General features: G+C 43.0%; 1 non-coding gene across 1 annotated transcript; it reads right to left on the bottom strand.

The window, feature by feature from the left end:
- Positions 1-1,100: 1,100 nt before the first annotated feature.
- On the bottom strand, positions 1,101-1,235 carry LOC115032872. Its single transcript, XR_003838528.1, has one exon. It is a non-coding gene; the product is annotated as a small nucleolar RNA SNORA17 (small nucleolar RNA).
- Between the last annotated feature and the right edge of the window lie 9,169 nt (positions 1,236-10,404).

Genomic DNA, 10,404 nt, shown 5'->3' with positions numbered 1-10,404 from the left:
TACCCAGATAAAGAGCATAGTGTGTGATATTCACTTGTAATTCTAGCTCTGGGGAGGCAGAGAGGCTCAAAGTGCCCTGACACTTCTAGGCCAGACAGTCTCACATACTGGGAGAGATCCAAAGCAGTGGAAGACCCTGTCACAAAGGTAGAAAGTGCCTAAAGAATGACAGGGACACTGTTTTCTGGCCTGCACAGATAGACACATGCACAAACAGGCACACAGAATCACACACACACACACACTAGAAGGTGAGGGGATTGTTTTTCTTTTATAATTTATCATTTTATTTATTAATTTATTTACTTATTTACTTATTATTGTTGGTTCTTTATACATTTCACATCATTTACCCCAATCCCAGTCACATTCCTCTCCCCTCCTATTCACCTTCCAACCTCTCCACAACAGAGAAAATAAAATCTCATTGTGGAAGCTGTAGTATGTCACAATGTGTCGTCCAACATACCCTTTGACCTACACTTCATTTCTTACAAATGTTTATTGCAATGATTCCTTGATCTGGCATGAAGACTTCTTGTTTCTACTATTCTGTCAATACTGGAATCTCACTGTGACACCCCTCTGATATCCTGTTGTTGCCCTGTGTCATGGAGATCCTGTAATTTGGGATCTGCAGTACCAGCCCCTTCATGAACTCCACTTCTGCCTCTTTATTGTACCTACATCCTTCTGTTTCTCTTTTTTTCTTCCATTTCTACACAACTTACTTGCTCCTCTGAGTGGCACCCAGGGTCTCTGAGTATCTGGGGTCATCTCAGGAGTGGCCTCAGAAGTGCTATGCTCATGCAGTATGATGCCAGGCAGGGGTCATATTGGGCATGGTCTGTCCCCCAATACCTGTGTAGCACTAGACTGATAGTCATCTCAATCTAGCTCTCTATTAAGTTCCCATGTCACTGGTCTGGTGATCATTTTGGGTTGACTCTTCACCCAGATTGCCCATGTGACCCTTTGCAAGGATGGTCTGTCTTGGGCTCACTCTCAGGGCTCACAGTCCCACATGCGGTTCTTCTAGTCTCCATCTGGATCCCCATCATGGGAGCCTGTCTGGAATTGCCTGGCACAGGATGTGTGGTCTCCTCAGACTCGTTTTTTTTCAGGGAGTGTTCATAGGTCAGAACATTGAGCATAGACATAGCCTCTCTCCCCTCTGCCACCTACTGATGCATAGGTGACACAGCAGCCACACTTGCAACACTTCTGGGGTCAGGTGTTTCTTTTAGCAAAAGACCTTTCCCTTTAAGTATAAAATCCACACTCTCTCCTGTCTGGGGTGCATTTGTTGATGAAATTTTCAAGCTCAATAATTGTCTTTTTGCTACTAGGAGGTCACAGGTGATGCTATGTTTTATGGTATGATAGAAAACCTTTTTTATTATTTTTATGTTAAATTGAATAGGAAATTCACCTTTTAAATATTAGTATTTAAATGCACTATAGTTAAAATGGATTCCAATGTTCTTGGAGACAATGAATATATGTCTAGTACAAGATAAATACAAAGTAAATCCTTCTAAAAAAGAGCCTAGGGCATTTTTATGTAACTGGATTACCAAGCATGTGGTCCTGCCTGCTTTTAAATAGGACTCCAATGTGTGGGACGCCTGACTCGCCAGCAAGAAAGACACCACAATAGGATCCTTCTGCACACGTTTATTGGGCTGCGCATTGACTGTATAGGCGAAAGACCCCGAGCCCTGGGCCTCTCACTCTTATATACTATCAGTTCCCATCCACTCACAGCAGGCCACATCACCTCACCAGGTACNCAGCTTCAGCTAATCAGGGCAGCAGGGGCATATCTCCACCAAAATGGCTTCGCCAGTAACCTGGTACACCTGCACAGCTCTCACGATATTTGTGGCTTATATTCAGATGTATGAGGAAGTCAGGTGCAAGTCATAAGACTTAGCTGCAGTCCCTGGCGCCTTTGGGACTGCCGCCACACCCGCTCCCCACATCTCCCCGTTTTTTCTTTTTTGGCAGAGAGAATGTCTGTCTTACCAATGAAGCCCACAGGCTCAGCTGCTCCATGGAGCAGTAAGATCCACAGGGACTTAGCCTTTCTGATGTGTTCTGACCCCACAGGCTCGGGTGCCAGGAATACATACGGCTGCCTCCTTATAACAGGGACTCTATGATCCCTAGCACCTGAGTTCACCATGGAACACTTGAAAGCTTTGCCTACACCCTGACTCCAAGCTTGTCCCTCTTCAGACATGGGAAATTTGAAACAAAACACTTTGGAATGCTGCAGAGCACAGTTGGGGAAGCAGAGAGGCTTCTGGTATCTGTGAAGGGGCTCCTGGTCCAATCAACACAGATATACCCAAGTGAGCAAGGATAGGGCTAGCTGTAGTCTATTTTTGGCCAAGGCTGCATTTTACCAGCTGAATAGCTCCAAAAGCCCTTAGCAGCATAGCTTTGAGGTATTCCTATCTCTGGTGTAAGGGGAAGACAGCTTCCCCTTCTCAAGGCCATTAGAGCTCCAGGTTAGCACACCTAAGTCAGTGAGCAAGTGACTTGTCCATCAGGTGGTAGAGTTGCCAGCTGGAGCTATGACCCTAAATCTACTGCTCTCTTTCCTTCCTTCCTCCCTTTCTTCCTCTCTCTCTCTCTCTCTCTCTTTCCTGCCTTCCTTTTCTTCCTTCCTCTCCTCTTCTTCTTTTTGCATCCCTTTTCCTTCTCTTCCATTCTTCCTGTTCATATTTCCCCTCTCCTCCCATTCCCTCCCTCTTAGCCCTCCACAACCTCTATTCATTCCTTCTTTCCTTCCCCTCCCCTTCCTGCTTCCTTCTTTATTCTTTCTCTTCTGTTTTCCATTCCCTCACTTTCTTCCATCCTAGTAGTTATTGTTGTTGGTGGTGGTGGTTGTGGTCTCTTTCTGTGTCACTTAAGCTTCCCTCAAATTCACAATGTAGGTTGGGTTGGCCTTAAATTCACAGTAATCAACCCCCCTTCTTCAGCCTCTTAAAGATTACAGGCATATGTTACAAGCACAGTTCCTGACATTCCTACCCACCTGTGTGACTTGTCCCCATTTAGTGACGTTTCCCATGTCCTTGAGTGTCCACTGCCCAGCCTTACTTGCCCTTGGAAGTTGGAGTGAGGTGGCTGCATGGCACAGGCTCCTGGAGCTAGTGAGAAAGCTTGCAGCATGCTCCTATGAACACTGCTGCAAACTCCTTTAAGACCTTCTACCCATGCCCTATTTGTCCCAAGATAACATCTTTTCTAAACAGCAGTTCCTGATTAGGTGGTATTGTCTGCATCAGCAATCCTTGGTTTCTCAGGTAGTCCTCAATTAGGTCCTCCTGCAGGACATGGTATTGTGGCTGTGCAGCCCAGGAGTTATGCAGAGGCTGCTGCACTGTTCCTCCTACATAGTACTATGGACAAACACACTGTGTTTGTGATACTGCCATAGGATAGCTCTGAGAGGAGACATTGATCAATTTACAGAATCTTTCACTACCCATGAAGCACAGGCCAGAGTCAGGTGTGTCTGTGAAATAATGAACAAAAATGACATGGAGGGTGAGGTGTGCCAGGAATTCTCCAACATCCAAAGGACTCACTACAAACAGCTGACTTCAACCCAGCCTCTGCCCACAACTTCTGATGGAGCTCAATGTTCTCACACTAGGACTCTGAGAACAGGACAGAGAGAAGAGAGGCACAGTAAAGACAAACCAGAAAATCAAAAACAGAAGTCAAAGGAGTGGGATGGAATAATGTTCAGATGTGCCTCAAGTATGTTTCAAGATGAGATCAGAATAAGCAGACCTTCAGCATCTCAAACCCCAGTGCCTAATCACACAACCATCGTAGAATAACAGCATTGCCTGCCTTGCAGACAGGATGCCAGCTTCTCCTGCGTCCTCTCTTTAATGGGACTCTCACAGTTGTTCACCACTATTCAATACCATCATTATTGACATTATGAACACTGTAATATAACCTTCAACTGAGTGGATACACTCAGGATTCATCAATACATGGTTTCTGCTGTGTTTGAGGTTTGACACATCAGATGTAGACAAGACACAGTCCTTCATGCTAGAAGACTACAGAAAGATATGTTCATCAGTAAATACTAAGCTGTGGAAGAACAGACTGGGAGATGTGTGTTCTACAAGACTTGGGAAAAGAGTCATAAAGGAAAGGATTACTCAGAACAAGAACCAGGGTCCAGTATCTAGACAGACCATAATATTTTTTGAAGAGAACTCTCCAGTGCCCCTGGGAGACAGATGAGCTAAAAATGTCTAGAACATTAGGAGGAGTGTGCTTATCTCCCCTGGGTGGGGACATGAGCTCAATCTCCTGGTCTGTGCTCTCTAGGTCTAATCTTTTGGTCTCAAGTTGCTGCTAGTGGGCATAAGGTTTTCCACCCATTTTGCCAAGCCAAAAGGCCCTGTCACCAAACATTGAAGTATATGCACATGTCACACTAATATTCTATCCTAATAGAGACTCAACATCATGAATCACAAAAAAATCTCTAGAAGAGTCATCAACCTAAGAAACAAGTTGATGTACCACCCAACAGACAAGAGCCTTTTGCCAGCCTGTGGGTCCTTGGTCATGTCAGCCATGCTGCCGAAAGGTTACCATAGACTTTCGATGCTATTGTGGTCTTTGAAGGTCCATGTGTGAGCCAGAGGCTCCATCCAAAAGCTGAGCCTGAAAGGCTATCAAGCCAGCTATGTACAGTTAACTTTTCTGGTGCTGAATGATTTAATGGGGGCCTTGCAGTTTCTATGGAAACATGTTTCTTCAAGGCCTCACAAAAATAAGTATTATTCCCTCATTAGCACACAATAATCATCTAAATGAAGGCTTCTACTAACAATGAGTTAGTGTTGCTCTCACCAGAGATGAGTCTTTGCAGAAACTCAAATTGAATGGGAATTTGCGCTCAATCAAATGCATACAAGAGCAAGTTCAAGATTCACATGGACATGGACAGCAAACAGAATGTCAACTCTAGCACCAAGACATTTCCACTCCTTCCTAAAGGATTATGTCTGAGGGTTTCTGATGTATAGCAATTTCAAGATGTCTTCTAAGTGGTATTTCAACATCCATGGTAACAGACTTCATAAATAAAAGATAAGAAAATGCCAGTGTGTCTTCAACTGTGTGAGGCTAGCTTTACTTCACAAGCTGGCTGCAAGCCTTCTGTAGAATGTCTTTTCTCATCTTGGCTCAGGAGTATGAAGCAATGGCCTTGTGTGTTGCCATATGAGAGAAACGGGAAATGACTCCTCAAATCTGTTACCTCAATAGCTCTAAGGTAGTAGAAGGATGCTTGTAAGACAGATGTGGTCTGCTCTTCCTGCTGTAGATGGTTCCACAGCAATGAATCACAAAAAGACTCTAGAAGAGTCATCAACTCTATGAAATCAAGACTGCCTTTCTTTCTTTTATGTATGTACATGTATTTGTGTCTATATTTTAGAACATGTATACATATTCCTGTATATACATGTGCACCCAAATATTTGTGCACAAGTGTTTAGACGTTAGTGATCAACCTTAGATATTATTTCCCAGGAACTATCCACATTCTTTATTGAGATGAATTCTCTCACAGGATCTGTCATCCAATGATTAAGTTGTATCAGATGACCAGGATATCTCAAGAATCCTATCTGCCTTCACAGAGCTAGGACTATATCATAAATATGTACCAGAGAGCCCTAGTTCATGTATAGGTTCTGGGATCTAACTCAGGTGCTCAAGCTTATACGACAAGCATTTTCCTGACTGCACTGTCTCCACAGTCCTTGTATGGGCCTTTGCAGTGAACAATTTGACGAAGTGACTTATTATAGATGCATACTTATGTTAACTTGAGCATTTTGACTATTGTTTACAAATAGAAACCCATTCAGTTAGGCAAATGATTGAGGGATGGTTCCTCTGATACTTCCAGGTTTCCAAGTTCCATAAGTCTGAACCACAGATCATTACCCAATACCTACCTACTCCCACCCCTACATACCCAGCCACACCCCTACCACTCCTGAGTCTGTCTTGGGCAATTGGTCCTTCTAGGGGGCAGCTTCAGAAAGTCCCCCAGGAGCTATGTCATGTCCTTCCTCTGGTAGTTAGGCTACATCTCAGGCTTCCCTCTCATGGCCACATATGCTAACCATACTGAAATATCACTTATAAAATGAAGTAACAAGGATGCCCCTCCCTCACTAACCTTCACAATGAAAGATCTGCTTTAGAAAGGCAAAAAGGCCTCAGTGCAACATCCCTTATCTTTTGAACCCCATACAACCACCAAAGCTACTCAAAAGTAAGTCCTGTGCAAGGTGAACTTTGAGAGAAGCTTGATCCAAATGATGCTCTGCTATGCAACTCCACATTCCCTGGCCATAGGCACCTTGGAATGGTGTGTTGTTTAAAGGTGCTGATTTTCTAAGGGACAGTAGATGATTCTGCTGCTGGCAATTATTCTCAAGAGTTTTTGAGCACAGAGTTCAAAGGTTATCGTGAGATGTACATCTCATCACAATACAGAGAATGGGAGGGAAGGAGATTGCTAACAGCAAGATGAAGGAGGTTGAAACAGTGTGTGGGATAGCAGTTTGCACAGGTTGTAGTGGCCAGGGGTGGGCACAGCCTTACTTAGATAAGAACTGTGTGTCTGAGAGATTTGTCATATGCCTTGGTGAGCAGAGTTAAAGAATCATGTGTTGTGCTCTTGAAAACACTATGTGAGTGTATATATATATATATATATATATATATATATATGACATCTAGCTAAATTTAGCCATTCCACAAATGAATGCATGTTTCATATTATCATGTTATGTAGGACAAATATATGAAAGATTCTTGGTGATTAAGATCATCTTTAAAACATATAAAGCTTGGTTAAAAGTTGTTCTCTAGAAGTTCAGTAAAATGAGCATGTTGAATTTTTATTTTAAAGAGTTGTCTATAATTTCTTTTTAAAAAAAGTTAGAGGTCTGTAAATGACAGCCTTTTGAGCACAATGCTATTCACTTTCTGTTTTTATAAATAAAGCTTTATTGGCATACATCCATGAACATTTATCCATACAATACCATGGATGCTTTGCTCAATAAGTCCAGAGGTGAAATGTTGTAACACAGTGTGTATCTACTAAAACGTAAAAATATATGCACTTTTTCTGCCCATACTAAAAGTATTTTTCGGAATTCTTCTTTTTCTAATATTACTTAAGAGAGGTGGAAATACAAAATGAACAAAAGAAAAGAAAATTATATTCTGAGAGCAGACATACACTACATGTGAGTGTGTGGCACAGTTAACACATTCTGCATTATGGCTGTGGAAAGTTAAGAAAAAATGTTTAAACCGATCTTTATTCAGTTTGTTGTAGATGGGGTTTTATTGCTGTGGAGAGATACCACCTTTCACCTTGTGACCTTCCCCACAAAAGAAAACAAAAAATATAAATTAAATAAAATAAAAAACTCTTCTCACTAGACCACAAGAACTTTTATAAAGCAAAACATTTAATTGGTGCTGGGTTATAGTTCAGACATTTAGTGCATTATCATCATGGTGAGAAACATGGAAACATGCAAATAGACATGGTGCTGGAGAGGTCGCTGAGAGTTCTACATCTGGATCCGCAGGTCGCAGGAAGTGACAGTGACACACTGGCCAGGCTTGAGTTTATGAGACCTCAAAGCCTACCTCCTAGTGACATACTTTCTCCAACAAAGCCACACTTACCCTAACAAGGCTACACCTTCTAATAGTGCCACTTCACTCTCTGGGACTACGAGGGGAGGCATTTTTATTCTAATCACTAGAGTAATTATAAATGTTTTCTCAGAGATTGCTTTATTGTATGTTGTGTTTGTAATTACATTTCCTGCTCCTACACACAAGAGAGTTTCCATAACCAAAATATACTCTAAAGTTTATTGAGTCTGAGTTTTCCTTTTACAAATGAGAAGATAATCAAGGCATTGGTGACTTCCCATCATGCACCACTCAGTTCAGGAGATTTGACTTCTCATCTTCCACTGTCTAACTACTTCCCCTTGCCATCTAGCATTTGGCACTTCATACTCTTTTAGGTTTGTGCTTAACAAGCTCCTTTAATGCCACCTTCCTATAGTGGCTACCAACCCAACAAAACATGTGAAGACTTTATAGCAACCTCTCCTTTGCGTGGGTGTGAGACCAGAAAGCCAATAGGAAGAAAAATTACTTAATCCACTTCCAGGTTTAACCTTCACTGGACGAAAGTTTCTGATGGATGAACTGCCAACAAAAGTCCCATGGGAGCTGTCTTCAGAAGGGAGAGCCCATAGAGCAACAGCACCCTCAACACAATGAGAACTGAGCTGCACCAACACCTGAGCAGATGCATCACTGTGATTGCAATTGAACCATGGGGCTTGTATAGAGCCTGCAGCTCAGCATGGAGGGCATTCGTTGAAAATTAAAGTTAGAGAAACCAGCTCTAAAAGAAAAAAAGTACACTTTCCAAGGTCAATAACGTCATCAACCTTTCTTGTTATAGTTTTCTTCTTCTCCAAGGACAAGCCAATCACACTTGAGATAAAAGTCTAAGACTCATAACTGCCCCAGTGATAGTCACTGTTAGATTTTACTTGTATCTACTTGTAGCACACAGCAGCCTGAAATAAATATTGGTGATTGTCTTAGTCAGGGTTTCTATTCCTGCACAAACATCATGACCAAGAAGCAAGTTGGGGAGGAAAGGGTTTATTCAGCTTACATTTCCACATTGCTGTTCATCAACAAAGGAAGTCAGGACTGGAACTCAAACAGGTCAGAAAGCAGGAGCTGATGTAGAGGCCTTGGAGGGATGTTCTTTACTGGCTTGTTTTCCCTGGCTTGCTCAGCTTGCTCTCTTATAGAACCCAAGACTACCAGCCCAGAGATGGTACTACCCACAAGGGGCCATCCCCCCTAGATCACTAATTGAGAAAATGCCTTGCAGCTGGATCTCATGGAGGCATTTCCCCAACTGATGCTCCTTTCTCTGTGGTAACTTCAGCTGTGTCAAGTTGACACCAAACTAGCCAGTATAGTGATACAGAACTTGATGGTCTGGTTTCTGAGCCTGTAAAATTAAAAATATTATCAGCAGTATAGACTCGCACACATATACCAGCATAGAGAGCAGAAATTAAAATTAACAGGATTCTAAGGGCTTAACAAGAGGGGCCAGCTCCCATCATGAAACAGCTGTTTGTGGGAAGTCCCCCTAGATACTTACAGAAACGACCAGAGCCCCACACCCCTCATTCCATCTGGGTTTTACGTCTCTGTGTCTGTGGACTCCAGGAACTTTAATGAGCTTAGGAGAAAATAGTGAAAAAGATTAAGCCTCCTGAAGGGTTTCACAAGGAGCCCCAGGAAAATGTCAACTAGTTTCCTGTCTGTCGATGTGACAAAAAAAGCCTGAGGAAATCAGCTTACAGAAAAAGAGACTTGGTTTTATGCTTAGTTTGAGAGGCGTTGATCCCTGGCTCTATTGCTTTTAACGAACTGAGTGAAGCCCCAAGTCAATGACAAGAGTGTGGGATGAAGCTAAGCTGCTCTGTGCATTAAGAGTTGGAAGGAGAGTGAGGAAAGGAGATGGAGAAGGTGACAGAGGAAAGGAGAGGGAGAAGGAGAGGAGAGAGTGGGTCCCCATTGACTACCCTCTTCCCTCTGGACTCCACCTCCTGGTGTTTACTGATTCTTGCTACACATCAGGATGCAGTTGTAAGCAGTGTAGCTGGATGGAGTCTTCACTGGTGATGGGAATCAGTAAAGTATAATGAATGCAAGAAGTAGAAATCCCCAGCAGCTAACTTGGTAGAACACATGGGAGCCAGAAGTTGACAGGAACAAGCTTACTTAGGTGGAGAGAGAGAGAGAGAGAGAGAGAGAGAGAGAGAGAGAGAGAGAGAGAGAGAGACCAATGGGAGGGAGCCAGCTCCTTCATCTCTCCGGGCCATCAGAAAGTCTGGTCTGAATTCTCAGTAGATGGGAATCCACTGGGGCACTGCAAACAGGGCAGGAAGGAAGCTTGAGGCAAAGCATATCAATCAGAATCTACATTAAGAAACTACTGTGGGGACCGCCAAGATTGCTCAGTGGGCAAACACTCACCAAGCCTGACAACCTCAGTTCCATACCTAGCTCTCTGAGAGCTTGGGGCTAGGGACATGGGCAAGGTGCTTGTTGCACAGTTTAAAGAGCTGAAGAACCTGAGTCTGTATCTGCAGAACCCATATAAAAAGCCTGGAATAATTAGCCTGGGGAGGTGGAGGCAGGAAGATTCCATGACTTTGTTGGCCAACCAGTCCAGACAAAAGTTTGAGCTTGAAGTTAGTGAAA

The sequence above is a fragment of the Mus caroli genome, chromosome 12 (genome assembly GCF_900094665.2).
Source record: "Mus caroli chromosome 12, CAROLI_EIJ_v1.1, whole genome shotgun sequence".
In the NCBI taxonomy this organism is placed as follows: Eukaryota; Metazoa; Chordata; class Mammalia; order Rodentia; family Muridae; genus Mus; species Mus caroli.
Note: the sequence above shows the minus strand (reverse complement) of the source record. Positions and strands in the feature narration are given on the sequence as shown.